Below are 25,286 nucleotides of genomic sequence, written 5' to 3' on the forward strand. Positions count from 1 at the left end.
ATGTCACATAGGATCTATACCATCTCCTGGAAACATTTGGATAATTCTTATTATCACACTATCTCCCAGGTAGCATTTCCTCCAATAAATAAAAGAACTCTGTGTTTAAAGGTAAAAGTCAGAGTAATTATTAACTTGTTCAGAAGATCCATTTATGGGCACTTACTTCCAGGGTTCTTCACTGCATATTCATTCTTCTCTTTTTCTGCATTCAGCTGCAATTTCCTTGCTAAAATTCTTTGTTTTAGGGTAATTAAGGACTCTACACTCACACTGGCTTCTGACCCAGATAAATTCCCACTCATCTGGGCAATAACAAATGGATTTACATTTCTCTTCATTTTTTTCAGTGAAGATGACATACAGTATCTCACTGCATCCAATCTACAGAGTTTTCTAAAACCTACATTTGCCTTGTGCTCTAACTGATGAAGGGAATCAGAGGGGAAGATGAAAGCAGCTTTCATCTGTGGCCTCTGTTCAAGAAGGATGGACTCTCTTTCTAGTCCTGCACATATAGCATGAGAGGAATAGAGCACTTAAGCCAGCAGCAGAGCTGGAAAAAAATTTAAATGTGCCTTCACTTGAGATTGGTCACGTTAAGGCACATTTAGGCTGTATAGCACTTTTTACTGGCAAAATTTTTGAGTCCCCTTCAGGGATAGCATTTAATATATCTGCTTTATATATAAGAGATTGGGGTAGTGAGTAGCCAGGCTGGGTCATTTGGTATTATATATTTTCAGTGACGATCCAGAAATCAAAAATGTAAAAAATAACCAATGTAAGATATAAATAATAAAATCCAGCATGTGTTCACAGAAGATGGTAATTGTATAAGAATTGGAGTTTGTTTAAAGTAAATAGTCCTTTGCATGACTCTAGAATTTCATAATTATTTTTAGTCTCATTCTTACTCTTATGATGTCTAACCCATTGCAAAAAAAATTCTCTTCCACCCCACCAAAGACATGTAAGGAGATTATATTTGTGACATAGTAGTGTCATCATTGTGATATAGTAGTGTCATGATTTCTTACTATTACCAGATGAAAAATATGCCATACTACCTATGAAGTACATGATGGCTACAGAACACACTATATCTTGGGAGGCATTTTGTATTTTACAAATTTGGATCTGGTCACTGAGAGAGCTATGAGGAATAAAATCATGTCACAGAAAATATTGTTCACTAGAGGATACTGTTCATAATATTTTTTACAGCATTTTTGAAAAATGAAATTGCCCATAACTAGAAAGCCAGCTCTTGATCAGTTCTCTGCATCCAGTAATGCCATTCTCTCAAGAGATACTCCATCAATTCTAAACTTCCCTAGTTAATCAGTCCTAATTATAATAAGTTTTGTGGTGCTTTTCTTTAAAAGTTGATATTTGCTAAAGTCCACTTTATTTAATTATTGTCTGTGTAGAATTTCTTTCAATTTGGGTGAACTAGCCTTAAGTTTTTATTCCTGAAGTAATTTATAATAAGTGTTCTCAAACCATTTCTGCCTTCTTCTCAAGCCATGACTCTTCAGCAGCCATTTTTATTTGGTCTGATACATTCTCCATCTACTTCAGCAAAAGATGAGGAGAGTAAATCAATTCCAATGAACTTTTTTAGATCCTGGAAGTGTTTCTACTTATACATTTATCTTGTGGATTGTATCACTTTTAGAAAAGACTAATTAAGTAGTTCTTTAAAATTTGTAGGGTTATTCTGGCTACTGTGGTACAAAAATTATTAAAATGTTATATATATGCATATTTTCTGATGAAGATAAAATGAATGAAACAACTCACCACTGTTTTTTTCATTTTGCCCTTTTAATTTGAAAAGCTTGTCCAAAAAATAGATATTAGTCATGTTAATACTTGCAATCCTTGCAGAAAACTAGTAATTGCCTATTTCTTTATAAATGTATAACTCTTAATACAATGTGCTTTCTGATTCCTTCTGGGGGTAGGGGGGTGATAGGGCAAGGATTATCCTCTTTCTATACGTGGTGTGTTATTTCTTTAAAAGACACATACAGAAGCACACACATAATGTGTGCTTCTTCACATCTGGGTTTCACATTTCTGAGTCACCCTTCTTTTTTATATGCTAACCCATGCAGAGCTGCCCTTGGCTATGTCCTTTTTTTTAGTGCTGTCTGTAGTGTGGGATTCCTGTATTATATGTTGCTTGCTAGCTGTGTTCTGCCTGCCCAGAGGGAACTCATCAGCTACAATCCATCTGCTTATTCACAGCTCCCTCATTGATTATTCATGAAGTAGCTGCTTTATAAAGCAGGTATTGGTCATATTAGTGATGATAACCTGCATACATCAAACCCCAAGTGTTGCCATCTCTGCTGTTGCCATATGTGACCTTGAGAGCAGCTGGGCTCCATGGCATGGCCTTGGGTTCCATATTCACTCATGAGTTGCTTTGCTGTGTTGCACCAGTAACTTCACCCATCAGTATGGGTTCTGCACATATGGATGATGTTCCACCTGCTTTCATTCAACACGAGAAGAAATGATACTCGTGTTGCTTGGGAAAAAACCCAGCTGAATAAAACTAAACAAAAAACGCCAACCAATCAACCACCCAAACAAACAAAAACACCATCCCAAAACTTCCATAAGATTCAGATCTATGTAAAGTTAATTTAAAACAATATGCAACAGGAAAAAACAAACAAACAAACAAAATTGGAAAGCCCTCACACAACTGACCCATTAAACAAAGAAATATCTCTAAACACCAACTGTGAGATTTGCTGAAAGATACAACTCCGATGAATTAACATGTGCTCTTTTGCCTTAGGTATTTGCCTAGACCTTCAGCCCTTCTCCTTCAGATAGCTCTAGCCTATGTGCTATACCTCTAACACACATCTCTGTGTGTTCAGTCTAACAAACTCCTTCCTCTTGCCTTGAGACCTTTCTACTGCATTTCAACACCAAGATCATATCATAGCATCATGCAATTATGGAATCACAGAACGTTAAGGAGTTGGAAGAGACCCTAAAAACACCTAGTTCCAAACCCCCCGTGATGGACACAGACACCTTCTGCTAGACCAGGTTGCTCGAACCTCACCTAGCATGGTCTTTAACACTTTTAGGGATTGGGTATCCACAGCTTCTCTGTGAAGCCTTTTCTGGTGTCTCAGCATGGTGGTAAATCTTTCTAATTACCAATTTACAAATAAATGCTTTTGCTATTCAGATGTTCTAAGAAAAATTTGTCTCATTGATAAAAAATAAGAAAAAGTATTTTTTGTTTATATTTCAGCTGGCAATTTTTTCTTTCTTTCTTATTTTCTGGGGTAAAAAGAAATCCATCAACATTTTTTTTTCATCTACTGCCTAGGGATTCATTTTGTCAAAAGATAAAAGGATGAATGTTAGCCAAGAGAGATGATTGGATTTGCTTGGCAGAGAGAATTCTTTTACATGTCATCATTGATTAGTGGCACTGATTTTCCATTACAGCTGCAATATAGCAGCATTTCACTGGTTAACTCTGTGTCCCTGCTATATTCATAGACTAAATTTTGTCCTTCATGTTTTGTCCATTAAACTTCTAGGCTAAAAGATAATGATGCCCCAGCACTTGTGCATGAATTCCTTTAAGAAGGAGGGGCAAATACTTCCTTGTTTCATTCACCTTCCAAGAAACACATTTATCAGTCCTGTCATATTTTGGTTCAGTTTAGACTGTATTATGAAACAATATCCATTGTGCATCAAGTCTGTTCATTAAAATATGGTATTTACAATGGTTGAAATATAAATAGCAAAGTCTCATCATAAATCCAAGATTAAATGGCAGACATTACATTAAACTTAATCTGCATACTAAAAAAAACCAGTACACTTGGAAAAGTGATCAGCCTGCTTGAATGTGTAGGCAATACTGCCTGAAAAATGGTGATTTTAACCCAAAAGGCAACTATGATTAAAATTAATTTATCTCACAGTGAAAGTGGACTCCACTAAGCTTAATTAGTCCACACTGGTGGTGTTCTCAAGGACTAATGCTCAGCAGATGTGCAGTGACTCGTGCCATATCTTCCATAAGCCCATGTCTATGTTATCATCCAAGGGAGAGAGCAGTGGTGGAGCTTAAGCTGATGAAAGAAAGATTGTGGGACAGAGTAAAAGTAGGTAAAATGTTTATTATTTATTATCACCAGCATTGCTGAAAAATGCCAAACAAGTGCTGTGGTTCTATCTACAAATTATAGAAATTGGAGCTGAACACATTTTCTCACATTGTCCTCCAAATACAGCTCAGTATTGCTCTGGAGGCCAATCATTAGAAATACATCTTATTTTTCATGCCTCTCTCCATCCTGTAATTCTCTCTTTTGAGACTACGCCAGGTTCTGAACCATGAGAAGGCTAGAGGATATTCTTGTGTTTCTGCTGGAGTCTGAACTGAGCTCACTCCGCAACCATCAGTTACTAAGACGTTTGACTTTCTCAATAAGCATAAATATGAGTGCAGAATGGTGAAAGTCTTAATGTCTCATTCTCACATCCTGAGCCTCCAGATTTCAACCTTCCTTCGTGACATAAAAAATATCTTTATTATCTTGTTTCCAGGCATTTTAATCAGGCTACTTTCTTAAGATAATATTAGAGAATGTTTATGCAACTTCCTAATTAATGATTACAGTCAGCACTACGGGCTCTGTTTGCTCACTGGTTCTGGTACCCAGATGCGCCTCTTGCCTGTGTCCCACCCACCTGCGTAACGAGAAGAAATAGGAACATTCCCCATCCCCCATTTGCCCTGATTTTCCATGAAAAGAAACTCAAGTGTCTGAAGAGGAGGGATCTGTGCTTCAGCAAGAACATGGGATGCTGCAGGGAGTGCAGCTGCCCCAGAGCATGGCTGCAGTCTTTGAGGGAGCGCTGCAGAGGTAACTGGCAGATGTGGGCTCCTCAAGGAAACACCACCAAGGATCCATTTACAAGCTGGTGACCTTTGTGCTTGAAAGGGAGGTGTTCTAATTAGGTATGACTGACTTCTACAGTGAACTAACACATTTTCTTAAAGACAGATTCATATCCTTGTCCTTATGCATTTTTTAGTAAATGAGATACATGTAAAGACTTCGCATTGTTTATCTTTTTTCATCTGAATTAGCTTCCTAATATATTTTGTCTGCCTGCTCATACTGACTTCTGTTATCACAGATAGAAATACAGCTTCTTCTAACAATGAATATTTAAATGTAATGAATTTTTTATATCTTATAAAATTGGATCTCAACTTGTCATAAACATGTGTAGATTATGATTAAATTTACTGACTAAATACAATCTCGGCTGTATTAAATGACATTAAAAAAGGGTGAATCCAAATCCTCCTACAGAAAAGCAGGATAATAAATTAATCGAAAGACAAGCTGCAGCATCTGGTTTGGTTATTTGGAGGTTTCTTTTCATTGTTTCATAAGGGGAGGTTTTGGCACAGTTTAAATTACACAGTTTGGGGCTCTGAGCCTGCTACTTTTATTCAGGTGTGTCATTCCATTTATGACATTAGCCTGAATGGGAATTGTAGGATTTGGATATTGGACCTGATCCAGAGGGGGATTCCTGTTGTCTGGAATCTAAAAGCCTTTAGAGACACGAAATGGTTTATCTTGCACAGCTGCTCCAAGAGCCAAGCAGCTGCCCTAAAGGCTGCTCTGAGCTCACCTGCTCAGTACCAGAGTACCAAAGTCATGCAAAGGGACAGAAACCAGTATAGCAAGATCTTTCATCGTGGCATAATTATAGCAGTACCACAAAGTCAAGGAGCATTTTCTTATTACCCACACAATCTTAGGATCACATTAATCCACCCAAGAATGAAGGAATCCTGTTAAAATAATGTTAACCCTTTTATAAAAATGTCATAGATATGTGAGATTCACAGTACAACCCTACAGAAAGCACCAATTGCTAGCCTTGGCCAGAGCAGTCTCTCTCATCTCTCATGGATATGTACATCTTTGGGAATTTGAACTCCCTGTAACCTTCCTGCATGACTCCCAGTGGATATGCAAGACCAGGCAGCTTAGAGGCAATGGGAGTTTGTGTACAAGCTTCCATCTGCCCCTGTCTATTCTTGATGAATCATGTGTCGAGTACTATCACATTCTAGATCTGCTTTATGTCTGCTTCTCTGCTAAGAACACTAATAAATACTGCACCCAGACATAAGGCTTCAAAACCATAAACAAAGTAAATTAAAAGGATTCAGGACAGTGTGTTGTGATTTTGTTTGTTTTGTTTTGTTTTTCTACGACTTCTGCAAAGTTATAAATCTGTCCTTTGCATACAGAGGAGATGAAGGTTTAGTGCACTCAAATTCAGAGAACAGATATCTAAGATACTTATTCTATCCATCCTCAACAGCAAAAATATGTGTGCTCATTCAAATCCAAAAAGAAATGCTGTATGGCTTGGTTCAGTCAATAGCATAGGAGCACAGTTCAGACAGGAATCCTGCAATGCAATGTTAATGAACTTTGGCATCTTCTTGAAATATAAAAATGCCAACTCTTTGAGACAATGATTATGTTCAAGGAAATCATAGTCCCGGTATTGTGGTTTAACCTGGTAGGCAGCTAAACACCACACAGCTGGTTGCTCACTCCCCAGCAAACAGAGGGATATGCGAGAGAGTTGGAAAAAAGGTAGAATTTGTGTGTGGAGTTAAAACAATAGCAAAAAAAAGTAAACAAAAGTAGCAATTATGATAAAAGCAACTACAAAACAAATGCTGCACAGTACAAGTGCTCACCACCCTCTGACCAGTACCCAGCCCCTCCCAGCTAACTCCTCACACTTTCATTGTTCAGCATGATGCTATATTGTATGAAACATCCCTTAAATCAGTTGGGGTCAACAATCCTGGCTGTGCCCCCTCCCTGTCTCTTGAGCCCTGCCACCTTCCTTACTGTCAGGGCAGCATAAGATGAAAAGCCCTTAAGAGCAAGCACTGCACAGCACAACTTAACTATCAGTGTGATATCAACATTATTCTCATCCTAATTTCAAAATACAGCTTTGTACCAGCTACTAGGAAGATATTAACTCAATCCCAAATGATATCAGAGTACAAAAAGAAGCAAAATCAAGGTATTGATGTGAATTGCTGCTTGTTATAGGACCATCTGTTATGAAAATTTAAGTCCCCAAAAGGTCTGAAATTCTCCTTCTGTAGTTATGCAGATGTGGAGATTGTTAAAAATGTGTGTGAGAACTTTGTTTTACTGCTTCTGCTTCCTTAGAGTCTTCTTCACTGTACAAAAAAACTATTGTTTTGAGTCAAATTAACTCCAGCTGTTTATGTAAAGGTTTTTCAGAGAAAAATGAAACTTCATAACAAGAGAATTAAGAGGCTACTTAAGACATTGTTAAACGTAGTCAATTTAAAAAAACATTTTCACCTATTCCATTGCATTTTACCCCCCATACACTTTGGATTTAGTTAATGTGATGCACTCAGAAATTCTGTATCCTCCGGGCCACATAAAATAAAGTCTTAATGTTTATAAAATAGAAATAGGCAAATTTCAGTTAGGATTTAAATTAATGTTGTTAAACCACAGTTTTCAATTAATGATCAGATTTTTTTAAAGATAAGCTTTAAAAATCTATATCTGCTTTATTTTCTTGTTTTTTTAATGTTTAGTCAACAGGTATATAACATGTATATGTATTAAGGTTTTTATCTGGTAAATACAATGTCAAAACGAGAAAAGCTAGGATCCTCGCATAATCACTGAGCACTGTGATTTTCAGAAAAGGCTTAATTTTAATGACGATTTTTATAACAATAACATTTGACAATTTTTGTAAAACTCTAAACCGTTATGTCTGGATCCTTACCACATTGGTCCTAAAACATTTTTATTTCTAAATATTTATTTTAGATATTCTAACATTTTTATTGTTTTGTTTTTCTTTTTTTTTTCATTTTGTGCTTCACTGAAGTTAAATAAAGAAAAAGTAAATGAATAGCAGGAATCCATGTTCTAAAATCATTCAGTTTCTTTTCCTTACAATCAAAAAAGCCTGAATGACCAAAGATCAGAGGTAAATTGGGAACCTTGCTATTATTTTTTACCTTTTTATCACTAATTCTGATAGAGTAGGAAGACATCCCTTCCACAGGTTTTGCCCCTGTGCCCTACAGTTGGGTAAATAAGTGATCAATCTTGGGCCTAATTTGCAAACTACTGAAAGTATTTTTTTATGAAGCAGAAAGGAAAAATATAATGTATTTTTTCTACATATTTCAATATCATTCTTGCTTCAAATTTATACAGTTGTAACTTTTTGAATAAATTTTCCTCAGAGATGAAAAATACTCATTGAATAATACATTGAATAATCTGTTTATTTCTGTACTGTGTTGCCAAACAGCCAGAGGCACAACAAATTGTTATTGAATGCATTGGGTATTTGAATCAATATGAAAAGTGTCTTTACATTTGGGGTTTTTTTAATGAACAGAATCAAACAAGTGTTTGATTGTGAATGGTCAGTTAATCACCTGGAATAGTGTTTGAACAAATAATGAAACAAAACCACTCCTATAAAAATTACTAGTGCATTTGCCAATCTATAATAATATGTAAAGCACTATTTACCATAGTATCTGAAGATGCATGAATGTAGCTGTTTGCATCCATTACTGCCATGACCACAGGTTCAGAACTCATAGTACTGATATCTTTACTATTAGCTTAATGTATTCTTCTAATCAGTAGATCTCACTGTATTCACAAATGACAGCAGTGTTATGATGCTTGCTTAATACCTTTGGACACTGAGATGCTTGGTATTAACACAGCTTGTTTGAAGCTTCTTCTCCCATTCTTGTCATGATTACTCAGTTTCTTCCTTTTGCAGCAATCTTTGTGAATGCTTCCTACAAAATCAAATAATTATGCCACAGCATTTTTCTTTAAGCCTTCCTACAACCATGAAATAATTTTGTGCAGAAATGCAATACTGCATGTTCACCTTCAGATTTGTCATTGCCTTGAAGAAACCAGCTGCTGGAATCGATGAGCAGGGAACATTCCTGTAAAATTTTGTCTTTGACTGGACAATGAGCAGTTACCGGATGTTATACTTCTGGATCACAGCGTTCTGTTCTGACTCAGAGATATTCAACAAATAATTTAGTCCTTTACTTTGCTAGTCATGACTTCCAACCTTTTTAATCTTTCATTAGGTTTTTTCTTAAGTCTCATTAGGGTAATTCAGCCTTGAGAGGCTACCTGGAACAGAGGCTAGAGAGTGTTTAAGGATTAAAGTGGGTATTTATTAAAAGGCCTTCAAAGGATACACATTTGTCTGAACATTTCAGCTGTGGAGTTACAGATTTTGATCTATGGGTTAAAATCATCTCTCATTCAGTTCTTGCTACATATGTTAACTAGATATTTTAATTAACATAATTACATACACTTAACAACATAATTCATTATGTTGTTTCTGTGCCCCCACTGGTTCTGGTTGGGACCAACACCAGTAAATTCCACAGTCACCCTGTCTTGTGGAGGGTTCAATTATCATCAGTTTTTCCAACATAATTTATAACCTAAAACAGCTATATTGGACAGAACTGCATTCTGACAGCTCCCTTCTGAAGGAACAGTTTCCTATCAACAGAACTGACACAAACTGAAGAAAAGGGACTTTTCCCAGTACATTGATTCCAGTATCATCTGTGAAAAAGAGGGTGTGATCTAGCACAAAGTGCAGTATGCAAACACAGAACAGGGCTTGATCCATTTGCTTTGATGGTTCTAACTGATACCAAGTCACAGGAGTAAAATCCCAGTTCTCTCCGACTGATGAAGGAGTTATAGTATCCTTATTTCCTCTGTACAACACTGGATTTCCATGAAAAGGAAAATTAACTTCGAAACACTGGTGTAAGTAGGAAAAAGAGAGTCATACTGCCTACATCTGGGAATGTAATCCCAGTGTGTCTCTGCTCCTGGTTAACACTGAGTTTGCTCTTCCAATTTTCGTTCATACAACTCTGTACCAGCTCACCCTAGCTGACACCTGATCTACTTTGTAAATGTCACTATTAAAGGTGTTCTTTGTGCTCCAGTGGGACAACCTCAAGACGATTAATATTTATACCAGGAAGAATGGGTGATCATGACTATCATTTTTCCCTTGATTTCAGCATACCTGAGTGCTCTGTGAAAGACTGCTTCAAAATTCTTCAAAATGAAAACTGTGGGACAAGAACAATTATGACAAGACAATAAAAGCTTTTCCCCAAAACCAAGCCATCCTGAACACCAATATTTTATGAAACATACATAAATAAAGACACCCTCAGATTGATGGCACGGCTTTAAAAGCAGAGCCTCCTTTTTTTCCAAATGTTTTTTAAAACCGGCATTTTTTTCTATTAGTGAAATCTGTATTTATTGCATATTTGTAAATCAATGATTCCATCAAAGAAAACAGTTTTTTTAAATGCTGGGCATTTTTCTGAAACTGATAACACTGATGACACCGCCAGAAGAGGAATTGTTTTAACTACAGGTCACCATTAAATTTCCTCAGCTCTTGGAAGGAAATTTGTCTGCAACACAAGCATTCATTTAGAAACATCCGTAAAATATGTTCACATTAATGGATTTCAAAAAGCAGGAATACTTTACTTTGATAGGAGAGTGACAATTCACTGGCTTGGGTTTTACAGTGGTAGAGGGGAAAAGCCTTTGAAGCATCTCTTGGACACATTTTCTGTATTTCATGCACCAATGTTTTTCTTGTTGTTCAATGGTCACATAACCAATTGATCATCATCATAATCTCATAAATGTTGCATAGTCTTACCCAAAGGCAGAGAGCCTGAAATCCATCAAAGCTGCTGCAGTTCTGCTTAATCTACTTCTGGTACCAGAAGCAGTCTGCCTAGGGAAGGCTGGAGATCCTGCCAAGTTAAATGTCCTGTTGAATCTCCCTAGACCAGCTCAGAATCACATGGTGACAGAGCACTTCTCCATGAGCATATGAAGTTGTTACTGCAGTCACCTAGGATGTGGTTACATGTGTCTAAAATGTCTATTTACATGACCTCTGCAAAGTCTTGGTTTCGTCCCAGGTATGAAAATATGGAATTTATGTTCTCCAACCTCCTAATTGTATTTTTCTTCATTTTGTATAACTCCTGAAGTGCTGCTTTTTAATGGATATTTTCACTTAATCCAATATGATAACCACATATATTCTAAGCTGCAAGGCTTTTCCCTCTATAATTTGAGCTGCAGGATTCAGATTCATAATCTCTTCTTGCCCACAGGGGTGAGAAAACGCTCTCAGAAATTATATCTGGAATGTAACTTCTAGCATTTATATATATATGCTGTCAAGCCTTGCAGTTTTATAAATGCTTTAAATTATTATCCACTATTTATTAATTAGTTTCATTATATATTTTATGCTCTACACATCTCACTTGCGTAACTGCCATGGTGTTAGTGCCAATAGAAGTTAGTTAGACACTGAGGCAGAGCTATGAAGCTCCAAGAGTTTCAGCATAAAGCCACTATCTGTGCCCATGAAGGTGCTAAATAAAATCAATGCACTGCGCTAAGTCCCAGGGTAATAAAAATGGGGAAAATTCTTAACCCTCCTTTTGAAGACATCCGTCCTGATTCTGTGGTTTAGAGAAGAAAAATGCTTTACATGCAGAGAAAGGCAAAGATCCAGGAAACAAACACAACTCCCCTCATCTTCTGAAATCTGAGTTCCCCACGGGGAGCAGGGGAAGCCTGCAATTCCCAGGCTCCATGGGAGGATGTGCTACCATTCCAATAGCCAGTCTCCACGAAGAGTGATGGTGTGATGTGGCTTGCTTTTCACTTTCTGTTTTTTCTTCTTGCCCTTCCTTTTTCCCAGATGTTTTGAATCAGCTCTTTCCTTCCCAACTTCAAACACTTAAAAAGGAAATGCTGTCAGGTGTCTTTAACTATACTCAGCCTGTCTTCAACAGCCTCTGTCAATGTCATCTGAAATACTGATGTTTTCCAGGGAAAGTTTAAAGAGCTTGCAAAGATGTCAAAGATATTTATTTAAGAGCTCTCTAGAAAACACTAGTTTATGCATTAATTCACCCACATTAATTACCACTATCATTTCAAAGATGCAATTCTGCATTTGTGAACTCAAAGCCATTGTGTGGAAAAGTGTATAATGAAAATTATTACACAAAAAAAATAAATCCTATTTTTCACTTTTGCTAGAATTTAAAAATGAGACTATGTTAAACCATTTCATTCTTAACAATATCTTTATCTGCCTACTGCACAAGAATTATTTTTATTTATATAGTACTGAAATTATTTTGGAAGATCGTGACAGGTTTTAGCATATCCTTGTTATCTTCCACAAAATTAACATTAATTAATTAATCAGCATCAGATCTCAGATCTCTTGTGAAGTAATGGAAAGCATATTTTGCTTTTTTTCTCAAATATATTAATGGAGATTTTTAGCACTGGTTTCAACAATTTATACTTTCCAGGGTAAGTTTTCTACATTCAAAGCCATACCAATGAGCATCCCTATTGCTAATAAGACCCAAGAAACAAACAGGTTCATGCTTCAGTGGGGACATGAGCTCTGAGTCCGTGTGCCTAACACGCTGCTCCCCTCTCCTGACACAGTCCAGTTACACAGCCCTCCTAACCCAGGACTGCATCTACCATCAAACTGCAGCCTCGCTGCTGCCAAGGCTTTCCAGGCCACGGGGACCTGGATACATTCCTGCACTCAAAATATCAAGTCAAAACCACTAACTAACTGAAAAGGGTAAAAAAATATTAACCCACAATGAATGAAGCCTCAGAGACAAATTCCCCGTTGCTTTCAACAGACAGAGATTTAGTGAAATTTTAACTTTCTTGCTAGCTCCCCCTAAACTCCAGCTTTTTTACACTATGACATTCCATCATGCATTATCATATTATTCCATCCACTGCAGAACCCTCCTGTAGTTTAGAGTTTCTCCAGAGGCTTTAGATTAAAGGTCTGTCTAAATCATGACTGAACAGTGATGGAAAGGTTTTCAGGGTTTTTTTCTCTTCTTCTTTTTTGAATATTCTGTTTTAGCATTGCTATAATGAGGCAATTCAAAGCTAATACACAATTCTGAGACTGATGATTTATTTTAACCCACATAACAAGAGGAGATGGGAAAAGGAATGCACTGTGATTAGAATGACAGCTTTCATGGACTAGGAGTAGAATTTGAAAAAGAAGAAGCTGTTTTATCTATAAACTTACTTCAGCTTTAAGGAGCAGAAGTTGGTCTGAAACTCAGAGAGAAAGTTTCTCAGACTTTGGCCTACATAAAAAGTATGGAATAAGGGCACACTCAACAAATGACTTACAATAGGCATATTATATTACCAAAAGAAGTACGATCAGCTGGAAAAAGAGCCTGATGTGCAAAAAATAGCAATGTTATCAGTATGTTTGGGAACTACTCAGGAGTCAGGTCTGCTAGAAAAGACAGCAGGACAGATTTAATGACCTGTATAATACTCAGCTCAGGTTGTGCCTTCTGAGCCTATAAGCATTCATAAAACAGTAGCACTCTCGCCTTATCAATGACTTTCATTAAATAAACTCAACAAAATTATGTGCTCTTACCTTAAAAATTCAAAAATTGTTTTTAGGTACAATATTTACCTGTGGAACTTATGAAAACTGGAAACAGCCTTGATATGCCTTCCTTTCTTCATAATACTTTAAAGAAACAACTTTTTTATATAGTTAAGAATCATTATGTGTCCATAATGTACCTAAGTCAACTCATTTGAATTGAATCATTTATCATACCCCAAAATCTAACATGAATTTTTTGTTTTTACCTCACAGACCACTGTGACTAACATTTTCAAGGCAACAAATAGTTTCATAGCTTTCTATGGACAAAATCTTGTATCAGTACAGATCCCAGCAGGTTCCAAAATGGTGGAAGATTAGGATCATACTAAAGTTCATGTTGAAAGGAACTTCAGAAAGTCTCTAGCTCAATTTCTTGCTTCTAAATGGGTCAGCTATAGGATCAGACCAGGCTGTTCAGAACTTTATCCGCTCCTGTCTTGAAAACCTACAAGAATGGATACTCCCTGGACAAGCCGTGCTGCAGCTCATCTCCATACATAGTGAAAATATTTTTTCCTGATACACGATGTGAAGGTCTTCTGTTTCACTGTATGTCTTTTTCCTCTTGTCCTCCCTCCATCTTCAAAGGTTTCATCTTCACAGCAAACTCTTCCAAGGTACTGGGTGCAGGGCCACTCCTAGGAGTCTTCTCCAGGCTGAGTGAACTTCAGTTCCTTTGCCTCACAGGTCAAGTGCTCCTGCTCATGTCCATTTTTGTAGCTCTATGCTCAACACAATCCAGTTTATCATGTACACCTGTTTCAGGAGGGCATAAACTGCACTCAGTATCTCCAAGGAGTCTGATGAGTGCTGAGCAGAGGCAGATAATCACTTCTCTTTACCTACTGCCAGGATCCTGTTAACAAGGCCCAGGATCTTTCTTCATTGCCTATGCACACTGGTGGCTACTAGCTAGCTCACTGTGAACCAAGACATGGCTCATGAGCCATGAATCAAGGACCTTTTCAGGAAAGCTCTTTCCCAGCCTGTATGGCTTCAAGGATTTCCTCCATGTAAATTGCCCAAGTGACTGTGCACAAGTCTTGTACGTGTCCTTGATTCCTGCTGACCCCTTTCATGCAACCCACACATGTACCTCTGGATGGCAGTCCCATCCTTGGATGCACTGAGTGTCCCCAGTTTGGCATCATTTGAAAACTTTATGAACCAACATTCCCTAACTTCCCCCATGTCACTGATTAAGCTGTGGAATGAAAAGGTCCCAGGACAGTCTCCAGATTCTGACACTGTCTCTGTCACACACAACCAGGTTCAGAATGGCCAATTAAACCTCTAATGCAAATCACTTCCTTTTTTCTCAGTGATTTTTCTACTCAGCCAAACCACAGCATCTCAGCTTGAATATGAGAATATTGGAGAAGACATCATCAAAAGTCTTGCAGAAGTCAAGGTAAATTGCTCTCTAGCCATCCATTGAGTCATTTTATCATTGAAGATAAAGACATTGGTTAGGCATTGTTTATAGTTGATAGATACTCCCTGACAGTTCCCAAAGGCTTCTTCTTTATGTACCCAAAACCATGTTCCAAAAGAACTCAGTTGGTGAATTTTGTAAGGACTGGAGTGATTTCTGAATGATTGTACCTGGTGGATAACAGACGAAACTTTTAAATATCAAAACAATGCTTTTTATCTTACATCTTTATCACATTATTTCACCCTTGTTTAGAAAGTGCCTTTTCTAAGTAGTATACAAGGATATGTGATCGATATTTTAAATATATTTGATAATTCTGGCTGGGTTCTTCTTTCCCTTTTTATTTCTCTCCTTCTCTATAGCATTTAATTAGCAAAGAGGAAAATATTTTATTGAACTTATAGCAAAAATAACAATCCTGATCTGCATATATTCATATTTAATTATGGCTACATGTAATTAAGTGTGGCAATCTGGTGATAAAACCTTTAAGTAATGACTCATAAAGAGATAAAAATGGAGCATGTGTTTAATCAGTTTGTATCCTTCCAGAGAAGCTGGCATAGCTCAGGTGCTAATGAGACATCTGCTGCTCAGGACACCAGAGAAAGCAGCAATTCACTAATGAAAAAACAAATCAGTATGTTATACAAGGCAGAAATACTGGCCCAGAATTGTAGCCCAAATCTTGAACTTTGACTAAATTTCAGACTAGCAGTGTTGAACAAACAAAGCACTTTCTCTTACAACTGTGTTTTTTCTCTAGAAACAGGCAACCCAACATTAATTTCACCAAATAACATAAAACCTAGATGTCGTCACAGCACTCTGAGGTTGTTCTAAGGTTGACAAGTTTCCATAAATAAATAATAGAATAAAACAGAAAATTCTGAGTGATAAAATTGGAACATGTTCTTATCTGCCATTTGCGATAATGGGCCCTGTTACTGGTGAACATTTAAAGAAGTTCAGAGAAGCCTTGTTGCAGCCCTCAACCTCTAACTGCTATATAAAAGCCAAAATACAAGGAGGAAAAAAAATCCCACAAAACCAAAAAAAAACAACCAACCAACCAAACAAACACCTTAAGAAAAAACCCAATCAAAGAGCAAAAACACACCCCGTCAAAATTGATTTTTTTTATGCCTGAAGCTGATGCAGTACACTTGTCTGAATTAAAAGCCTCAAAAGCCATAGGACTGAATTATGTCAAGTGAAGTTTTCATGTACTTTTAAAGACAAAGTTTAATTTGAATTCTTCAATAAAAATACAACACAAAGTCCTTTTAAAAGAAAGGGACTGTCCCTTGCTACAAGGCTTCCAATAGACATTGCCTGTGATTTGTATGGCTCTTTTTAGATTTTATAGAACCCTAAGCTCCTACTAGGACACTAGACCTAAAAGCTGTCCTTCTCCTCTGCCTTTCTGTATCAGTGAGGTCTCATGGAAAGAGCACAAGGAATGGCTAAGGAGTACACAGGTTTTTAAGACTTACTGCAGAAAGTAAAAAAAAGATCCTTGGACTGACAGAGAACTATCCATCCTTCTGGTAGTATCTTAAAGTATGGCTCAGTCTTCCCACATGCAATAGTTTTTATCTGGGCTTTAGACATGTCCTTCACTTTTAAAAGAAAGTAACTTAAGGATTTGTAAAGAAAGCAAGCCTCCACAAATTGAGCCAGAAGCTCTAAACCAAGGACTGCCCATTCCTTTAGCGATGGCAGGCTTAGGTAACACTGAACATTTCTGAATCCCCTGTTGTGTGTTGTGTATTAGGTATTGTTTTGTTTTCATGTGAAGACTGCTTTTTCTTTGTAGCCTCAGGTTGAACATGTTTTTTAATTTCTTTTTTGTTAATGGGTTGCAAAAGAAACCTGTTTAGCAATGTATTTCTAATATGATTAAGTTCTTCTTCCAGAATTCTACTTCACAACCCTTAAGTACTTCATCAGTGAGTGTTTTGACTTCCTTACACTGAAACTATAGGACAGAGATTTGATTTATAATTTAAATTGGCCTCTGAATTGGTATCCTTTCCCTGAACTGTGAAAGACAATCATCTTTCTTAATGATCATTGCAGAAAGAAATGGTAACATGTCATCCTTTCACATCTCCCTTGTGAATTTGTTAGATTTATTCATGTATTCCTTTAACAATATTAATGTGTCACTTATGTATTTATACAACAACTTTTAGTTCCTATTTTGCTAATTTTAAAGCAATTTTTTCCATTCTTCCATAATGATTCCTATAAAAAATAATAATTAATTGCTCTCTTTTATTTATAAGTCAGAGAGACAGATTGTTCACTTCCTCTGCAATCAAGTTTCAATTTGCTAATGGAAATCCAGTTTGACATTTATATAAAGAGACAGTTAATATCACAACTTCATATGGTATTTGTATTTAAGGTGATTAGAGTGTTTTTAAAATCCAATGATGTTTTACAACAATGTGACACATTTAGGAAGAAATATTTAGTGTATATAAAGCTTTTTTTATTCTCAGTTCTTCTCATTGAAAGAATTGATAGTAACCACACTGCTGCTCATACTCTGGCCTTGCACTTTTCAAAACAGGTAACATAAAATATCAGAATGGAAGAGAATAGTAACTTCAATATGTCTACTACCAAAGAAAATACAAGAGAAGATTCTATCATTGGCTTCTCCTTTCCTCAATATGCCTGTATAGTATCTGATGTCAATTCAGTCCTTAGAAGGAGCATGGTCTACTACTTAAACCAGAGTCTGATGATGAGGTTACTGAAAAAATTATATTCATGTAAGAAGTCTATGCAGAAGTGGGGGAAAATGTCAGAAAACTCTTTTAATTTTAGTGCAATAGTGTATAATCCCTATATTCCTCATTATTGCTTAGTTTTGTACCCTACAGTTCTTAGCACAAACACCAGGGTTTAATGTAGCCTTGTGTTAGTGCCCTACATCTGTGATTAATAGGTCTTGTGCCAGCTAATGTCTCCTTATTTATTTATGTTAATGATTAATGCATACTAGCAGATATCTTTGTTTTGAGAACAAGGATTCTGTGTCAGAACAAAGAATGATAAGAAACTACATTATGACCTGATGGCATGTTTGAACTATTCCCAAGGAGAAAAGATTATTTAGAAGATCTAGAACCATAACCAAACAAATCCATGGAAATAATTAGTAAATATGTGTGTATTCAGGCAATATGATGAGTATTTACTAATTTCAGGAATATAACCTGGTCTGTTTAGGATTCATAAGGAGAATTGTCCATCCATCTAACCACTGCTAATAAAGTAATGTTGGCTTTCTGATGTAGTAAATTGGCTGGAGAGTTTATTTCCCAGTTTTGGGTGACAGTGGACACTGAGTAGACTTCCCTATTCCCACTATTGAGGGGATGAGGATAAATAGCTTGTCAGCACTATAAGCAAAGCAGCAGCCTTTAGAGCAGGCTGTCATTTAGAAATCTGGGCTCTTACTACACATATAAGAAATATATGTGTATAAGAAATCTTTTTAATTCTTCCCACTACTGAGAATCCTACCCTTTCACATTCCTCATCTTTCCCACAGTACGATCTGGATAGAGACACTCAAATATGTCTCTGTATTTTGTAATGCTGATTTATCCAAAAAATCTATTAGTTAAGGGTCAATATAATAAAATCATGGTGAAAAGTAATGGGAGTAATATGAATAATAATAAAAATAAATGAGGAGGAGGAGGAGAAGAAGAAGAAAGAAGAAGAAGAAAGAAGAAGAAAGAAGAAAGAAGAAGAAGAAACTTGGCACACACACCCCTCTGAGATTCCTCTTATTGCCTTGGATGGAATATTTTCAAAAGTAATGAATGTTATTTTCTCAGAATGCTAGACTTCAAGACTGAAAAACACATCCCAAATTATTACTATTTTTTCCTCCACAGTTTATCAAATATATCAAAACAAAATATTGTTTTATCTTAGAGGGCAGTTGAAGTCAATGCTTAAAGAATTAAAGTATTGAAATTTTGTAAGTTCATAAGAGGCCTGAAGATCAAGGCCACTAAGATGATTATGGCACTGAACCATATTTTATATCAGGAACAGCTGAGAGAGCAGGAACTGTTCAGCCTGGAAATGAGAAGGGGATCAAATCCATGTGCACACCTACCTGAAGGAAAAGTGCAAGCAGGATGGGATCAGGTTCTTTCCAATTTCCAGTGACAGGACAAGGGGACAAACTGAAACACAGAAAGCTCTGTCTGAACATAAGGAGCACTGGCAAAGGTTTTCAAGAGACGTTGCAGAGTATCCCTCTCTGCAGATATTCAAAAACAGTCGAGACATGGTCTGCAATTCTGCAGTAGGTTTCTGCAATTCTGTGGTAGGTTTTGTTTGTCCCCCACTGTGTTTCTGTAAGGTGGGGGAGAGGAGTAATCTATTTATGAATAAGCACAAACAGATAATTTTAAATATTCCTTTTGTAGAGAAAGAATAATGTGAAAGTTACAAATGCACTTATGAATCAAAATACTATTGCTAGGATGTACTGAGCACCAGCTAGGGCTATTTCTGATCTCACTTCTGCTCTGTTTTTATTAGCATAAATCTGGAAAATTAATGGCATTTTAGATCAACCTAACAATTATAAATGAGATTGGAATCAGTACTACTGGTACGAGCCATTTCCCTCTTTATATTGCAAAAGAGGATATTTTGATCAAATTAAGATTTAGGCTTGATAGACTTTCAACAAGACCCTCATGTGTACTATTTAAATAGTCTGAATATTTAGTAGATCATAATTCACCTTTACATTGTGCATGTCCTTGATTCAGTCTCTTCTGTTCAAAACAGTAAAATTTTTTGAGCAATAGGTGATTCCGTGTGACAGATAAAAAAGTGATCCACCTGCTACAATTCAGAAGAGAAAGTCTAAAATTTGTGAGTCTAAAGCTACAGAGAATGACATAAAAGACAAGAGAAGGTAATTATTTTTTACTCTGCCTTGGTGTTAAAAGCTAATTTTCACAGACCAAACAATGACACTTCCTAGAACTTTCTCAAAAACAAAGTTTTGGCACAATGCTTATTATTACTTTTGTTTCAATTTAAATAAAAACAGCAGGATTAAGAAAAAGGGGTTTATGGGTTCTTTCAAGGCATGCATTGCAAAAGATTGCTTTTGTGGTGAAGAGATAAGTACAAAAGCCCAACACAGAAAGGAAACTATATCCTGACAAAATTTAGTCCTTTTCCAAGCAAATTTGCTAAAGAGATGGAAATGGGTCTCTGATGTCCTAACAATCTCTAGTTCCACCAAAAAAACCCCAAACAAAAAACCAAAAGCCATTCTCTTTCACAGCCTTACCTCACTGACTACTATTGCAACCCAGGTTTCACTTTTATCTGTCAAATTCAATAAACTGTGCTTATTATATCGCTTTTTCCAGTTAGACAATAGCTCTCCATCTCTGGTATTTATGTCTGTTAATTATCTCCAAATGCAGATCAGACTCTGCTTTGCTTTCTCATCAGCATTCTTAGTCAAAAACAGTTATATAACAAACTGAAATGCAGAAAACACATCTGTCTTATTTACTGTAAATTTTTCTTACACAGGTTAAGTCTCTGATAGCCTTACAAAAACCTCTAATTTAAAATAATGCCTACCACTTATTTTGTTATCAAGTTGATTTTATATCAAATTGATTGAATACTGGGGTTTTGTAGTTTTTTGCTTCATTTTATTGTTAATCAGTTTTGTAACCTGTGAGTCTGTAAAATCCACAGGAAAAAGTTAGAATAATTTTTTTACCTTTATTTTTGTCATGAAGCTAAGGTGTCAGCCTGCTGACAGTTTGACACTAGACCTAGAGCAGAAATGTCATCATTTGCCACTGACTAATAAGACAACTTCACAAGCTGCTGGTGTTGAACTGCCTGAGACTGATAGAGGTCTGGAAAGCCTTTTTGAGATGTTTCTTCTTTGCAGCTCTCTGCTCTGCTTTTGCTTCTAAAATGGAAGTGAATTTTTAAGGTTTGGACAACTCCTTGAAAAATCTTTTTCCTGTGTTTGACTGCAGAAATCAGTATCAATATAGCCAAACTATCCACAAGTTCCTGTTAGTGAGGCATTTCCAAAAGTAGATATTTCTGGTGCAAAATAAAAATATATTCCCATGATCTACTAAAAGCTGAATATTTCCAGCTGGCAGATGTAAGCTCTTCAAATAACTTCTACAGTAGGCTGGAAAAATTATTTTGGGTTTGTAGAACTACTGTCTCTGTGGAAATAGCTGACTCTAGCTCCCCAAAAAGCCCAAATTTATTGGCTTCTTGGTGTCCTGAAATCCAGTGAAAACATGAAGTACTTTCACTGCAATCTTTCTTCCCACAAACTATGATAAAGCAGATAACTGCAATTCCTTTCAGCAGGCATATCTCCTAGGGAAATGTGCAGAGAAGATGAGATTATTTTAATAAGAATTTTGAACTACTATTTTTTCCTACTCACGCAGATGGGAGAGGAACATTTCAGAAATTTTGAATTTTCTTCTTTTCCTTCAGGAGTAAAAAGCAGCTTATTCTACATCAGCTGCAATTAATTTCTTGTGGCCACTGATGACCCTTCTGGTTTGCCTTTTCTCCTTTTCTGTCACGAAGCAAAACATTTCAAAGAAAATTTTTCTATGTAAAAATGTGTATGGATAGTACAGAAGGCTCATGAGTCAAGCAGGCTCCTGGTTAGGATAGGACTGTGTACATCTGCCTCTTCCACGAGTCTATCATTCTTCAAATCACTACTCACTATCCCTGATCACCTGACATACTTGGCCATTGCAGTCCTGTCAAATCAAAAGATTCCAAAAGTATGGATGGAAAGTTGTAAAGCTGGAAAAAGTCATTTGCAGCTGACAGTCAACAGAATCTTTTGTAAGATGAACATATATTTGTAAATGAGTTTTGTGCAGTTATCACTCTGCAACAGATCACAGCTGCACATGTGCAGCATCTGAATCCCTGACTATTTCCCATGTGTGAACAATTGGCTATTTGAAAATTAAGCCCATTTATTTCTTCCTTTTAAAAGCCACTCTTCAGGTGTTGCAGTAATGGAGAAAAGGTGATGAGAGGAAAAGAAGATCAGCTTTAGTAGAATCTGAAAAAGAAATACAAATCGTATTTTATGGGCAGCATGGGGCAGCATGAAGGGAGTGAGAGGTAGGTACAGGTTCCCAGGGAGAAAGTAAATTCATGAGCTCCTTGCTGGAACAGGCCAATAAATGCCCTCATGATGTGTTTACATCTTATGAAGCCAAACCTCACAGTAAGCACCTCTGCCTTACCCCTGGCCGCTGCAGGTCTGGCTTCTTTTCCCTGCCATATTCTCCTATGCCAAAAGAATGTGAAAGAAATGCCTGAGGACTTAATCTCAGTTCTTCCTGAACACAAAATTACAAAATCACAGAATCACAGGGTATGCTGAGTTGGAAGAGACCCATCAGAATCATTGAGTCTGACTCTCTGTCCTGCATGGAACACCCCCAAGAGTCACACCAGAGTCCAGACACTTAAATTCTGGCAGGCTGGTGCTGTGACCACACCCCTGAGGAGTATGTTCCAGCGCTCAACCACCCACTAGCTGAAGAAACTTTTCCTAATATCTAATCCATCCCTATGACACAACTTCAGGCCATTTCCTCAGGTCCTGTCATGGCACCAAAGAGAAGAGATCAGTGTCTACTGCTCTTCTTGTGCTCATGAGGAAGTTGTATGTGCAGTGAGGTCTCCCTCAGTCTCCCTTTCTCCAGGCTTAACAGACCAAGTTCTGCAGGAAATATCTGTTAGGAGTTATTGTTTAGATAGACCAGGAGCCAAAATACATAAAGACAAAATCCACTCATCTTCTTAGGTATCACGGTAATGATTGCAATGGTTCAAGGTAAAAGGACAGAAGCTGAAGAAGTTATTTTTAGCACTGTGTACTCTGACACACTTCAAGCTAGGACTTTTGTGCTCCTCCATCAGACCTGCCTGATGTTCTCAGAAAATTTCCTGTATCAGTTATTTTCAAATGTCTTAAAAAGTAATGTTGATATCAACTGATCAAAGCAGACTGAAGTATAAAGAGTCTGAGTTACACAAAAGCAAAAGCATTCATTAAACTAACAATCATCCTTTCCTAATATGTCCTTAGGCAAATACTTTAATGTCTGTATACTTCCCATCAATAAAACTCGGTATACTTGGGTCCTTTCAGTCTCCCTTATTCTCTTCTATTCCTTTCGCTTGCAAGCCACTAATAGCAGTCATTATAGCTTAAACTGAACACGTACTGATCTTTGTTTTATATTAGACTTACTGCTTCCACACTGATTGTATGAGTAAATTGTATTAAAAAATAAAATAAAAACCATGTTATTAATAAATTTTCCTCTTTTAGAGATTAATTTAATTTTTTTTTTCTTCTAAACAGAAGCTTTTCATGCAGCTATCCTGCTGCTCTGCAGGGTTTGGAGAGAGCTCAACTAATTAGGGCTGGTTTACCCACAGTCTCCATGACAATCAGAACTAAAGATCCAGATCCAAGATTTTCAGGTTCAACCCAGACCTTAGAACTGTTCATTTTGTCCATGTTTCCACCAGGGAAACAGATTATGGGGTCTTAAGAGATGCTCCCCTACTTGGTAAGGCAACCAAAGTCAATCATTAGGCTACTGAGGCAATATAACACAGATAGGGTTAACATTTATGCAGATTCATTCATCCATATTAATATCCCAGGCTGGCAAGTGCCTAAAATAAATGGCTTCTTACACAATATTTATGTTTAAATATGGAATGAATTCATAAATATCAGTTCTGTTATTATCCATCCTACATTTGAGATTCCTGTCAGGATCTCTGAGTTCAGCTTATTTTCATAAAAATATTTAATGTACTTTTTTCTCATATATTTTTGCTGTAAGGCATGAGTTTGCTGTAAATAATACAGTATTCTATAATGTAAAATGTTTCAAAATCATTGATGTCTTTTCTTGGAGTATTAAGAAATGTGATTAAGAACAGCTCCAAAGCTTTTTACTTAGCTTTTTAAATACAATCTAGTAAATTCCAAAAGAAACATAAAAACTGTTGAACAGCTTCTTTAATCCCAAGGAAAAGCTAAAAAAATCAAACATCTAGACACCACAAAATTTAAAAGAAATTTTAAAAACCTTATGAGGTCGGCAGATGTTGTGACCCACGTGGACGAGAGAGTATCTTGCCATTTTGGACCACTGAAAAAGCAAGTCAATACATCTAGGTGAGAGTTTTTCCTTTGATGCATCATGTTTATAAACATGAAGACTGTTTATGTTGCAAGCTGAAGATGGAGACAGAGGGATCAAAGCTCTTCAAAAACTGATCATTATTTCCAGGTATTTTTTCCTTTCTTGTTCTGTTTGATTAACTTGTTTATTATTAGTATTTCCTTTCTTAGTTGGCTGTGCTTTTTTTTTATTCTGGGGCACAAGTTGTTTGCAACTAATGCAAATTTGTTTGGGTTTGTCATTTAAAAGTTTGTTTCTTTTAGAATTTTTTATTTTCCCTAGGCATGTTTGAGTCTGAGACTGAAGATTAATATGGCTGAGTTAAAAGAGAATGAAGAACAGCTGTAGACTCCACACCTGTTTTATACCTACAAAAGCAATGCCTCAGAGACAGAAAAAACTGACCCTAATCCGCTGAAAGAACATGATTCATAGAAAGATGAGAGAAGGAGGCAAGAAAAATTGAAAAGCAGAAGAGGAAAATGAGAAAAAGGCAGGAGATTCCAAGAGAGGAAGCAATAAAGGAAAGAAATAGTCTTTAGCATCTCATCTGAAAAGAGAAACAGAACTTCAACTTAACATTTACAACATCTTTGTTTTCAAACTAGTTAGTAAATGTTTTTCTTTTTAAAACAGACATGGTAGCCTCCTTCACTTCCCCAGTATAAAAAGAAATGTTTGAATAACAGACTGAAAAATATGAAAAATGAGCACTGGGGGTTATATGTATTTATCATTTTGTCAATCTGGGGGTTGAATTTCAGTCATCCACACTGCCAGGAGCTGGCTCATATGCTTCTTAACTCTGGAGACTCAACAGCGACAGGTGAAAGCTC

This window comes from Camarhynchus parvulus, chromosome 5 (assembly GCF_901933205.1).
Source record: "Camarhynchus parvulus chromosome 5, STF_HiC, whole genome shotgun sequence".
Lineage (NCBI taxonomy): Eukaryota > Metazoa > Chordata > Aves > Passeriformes > Thraupidae > Camarhynchus > Camarhynchus parvulus.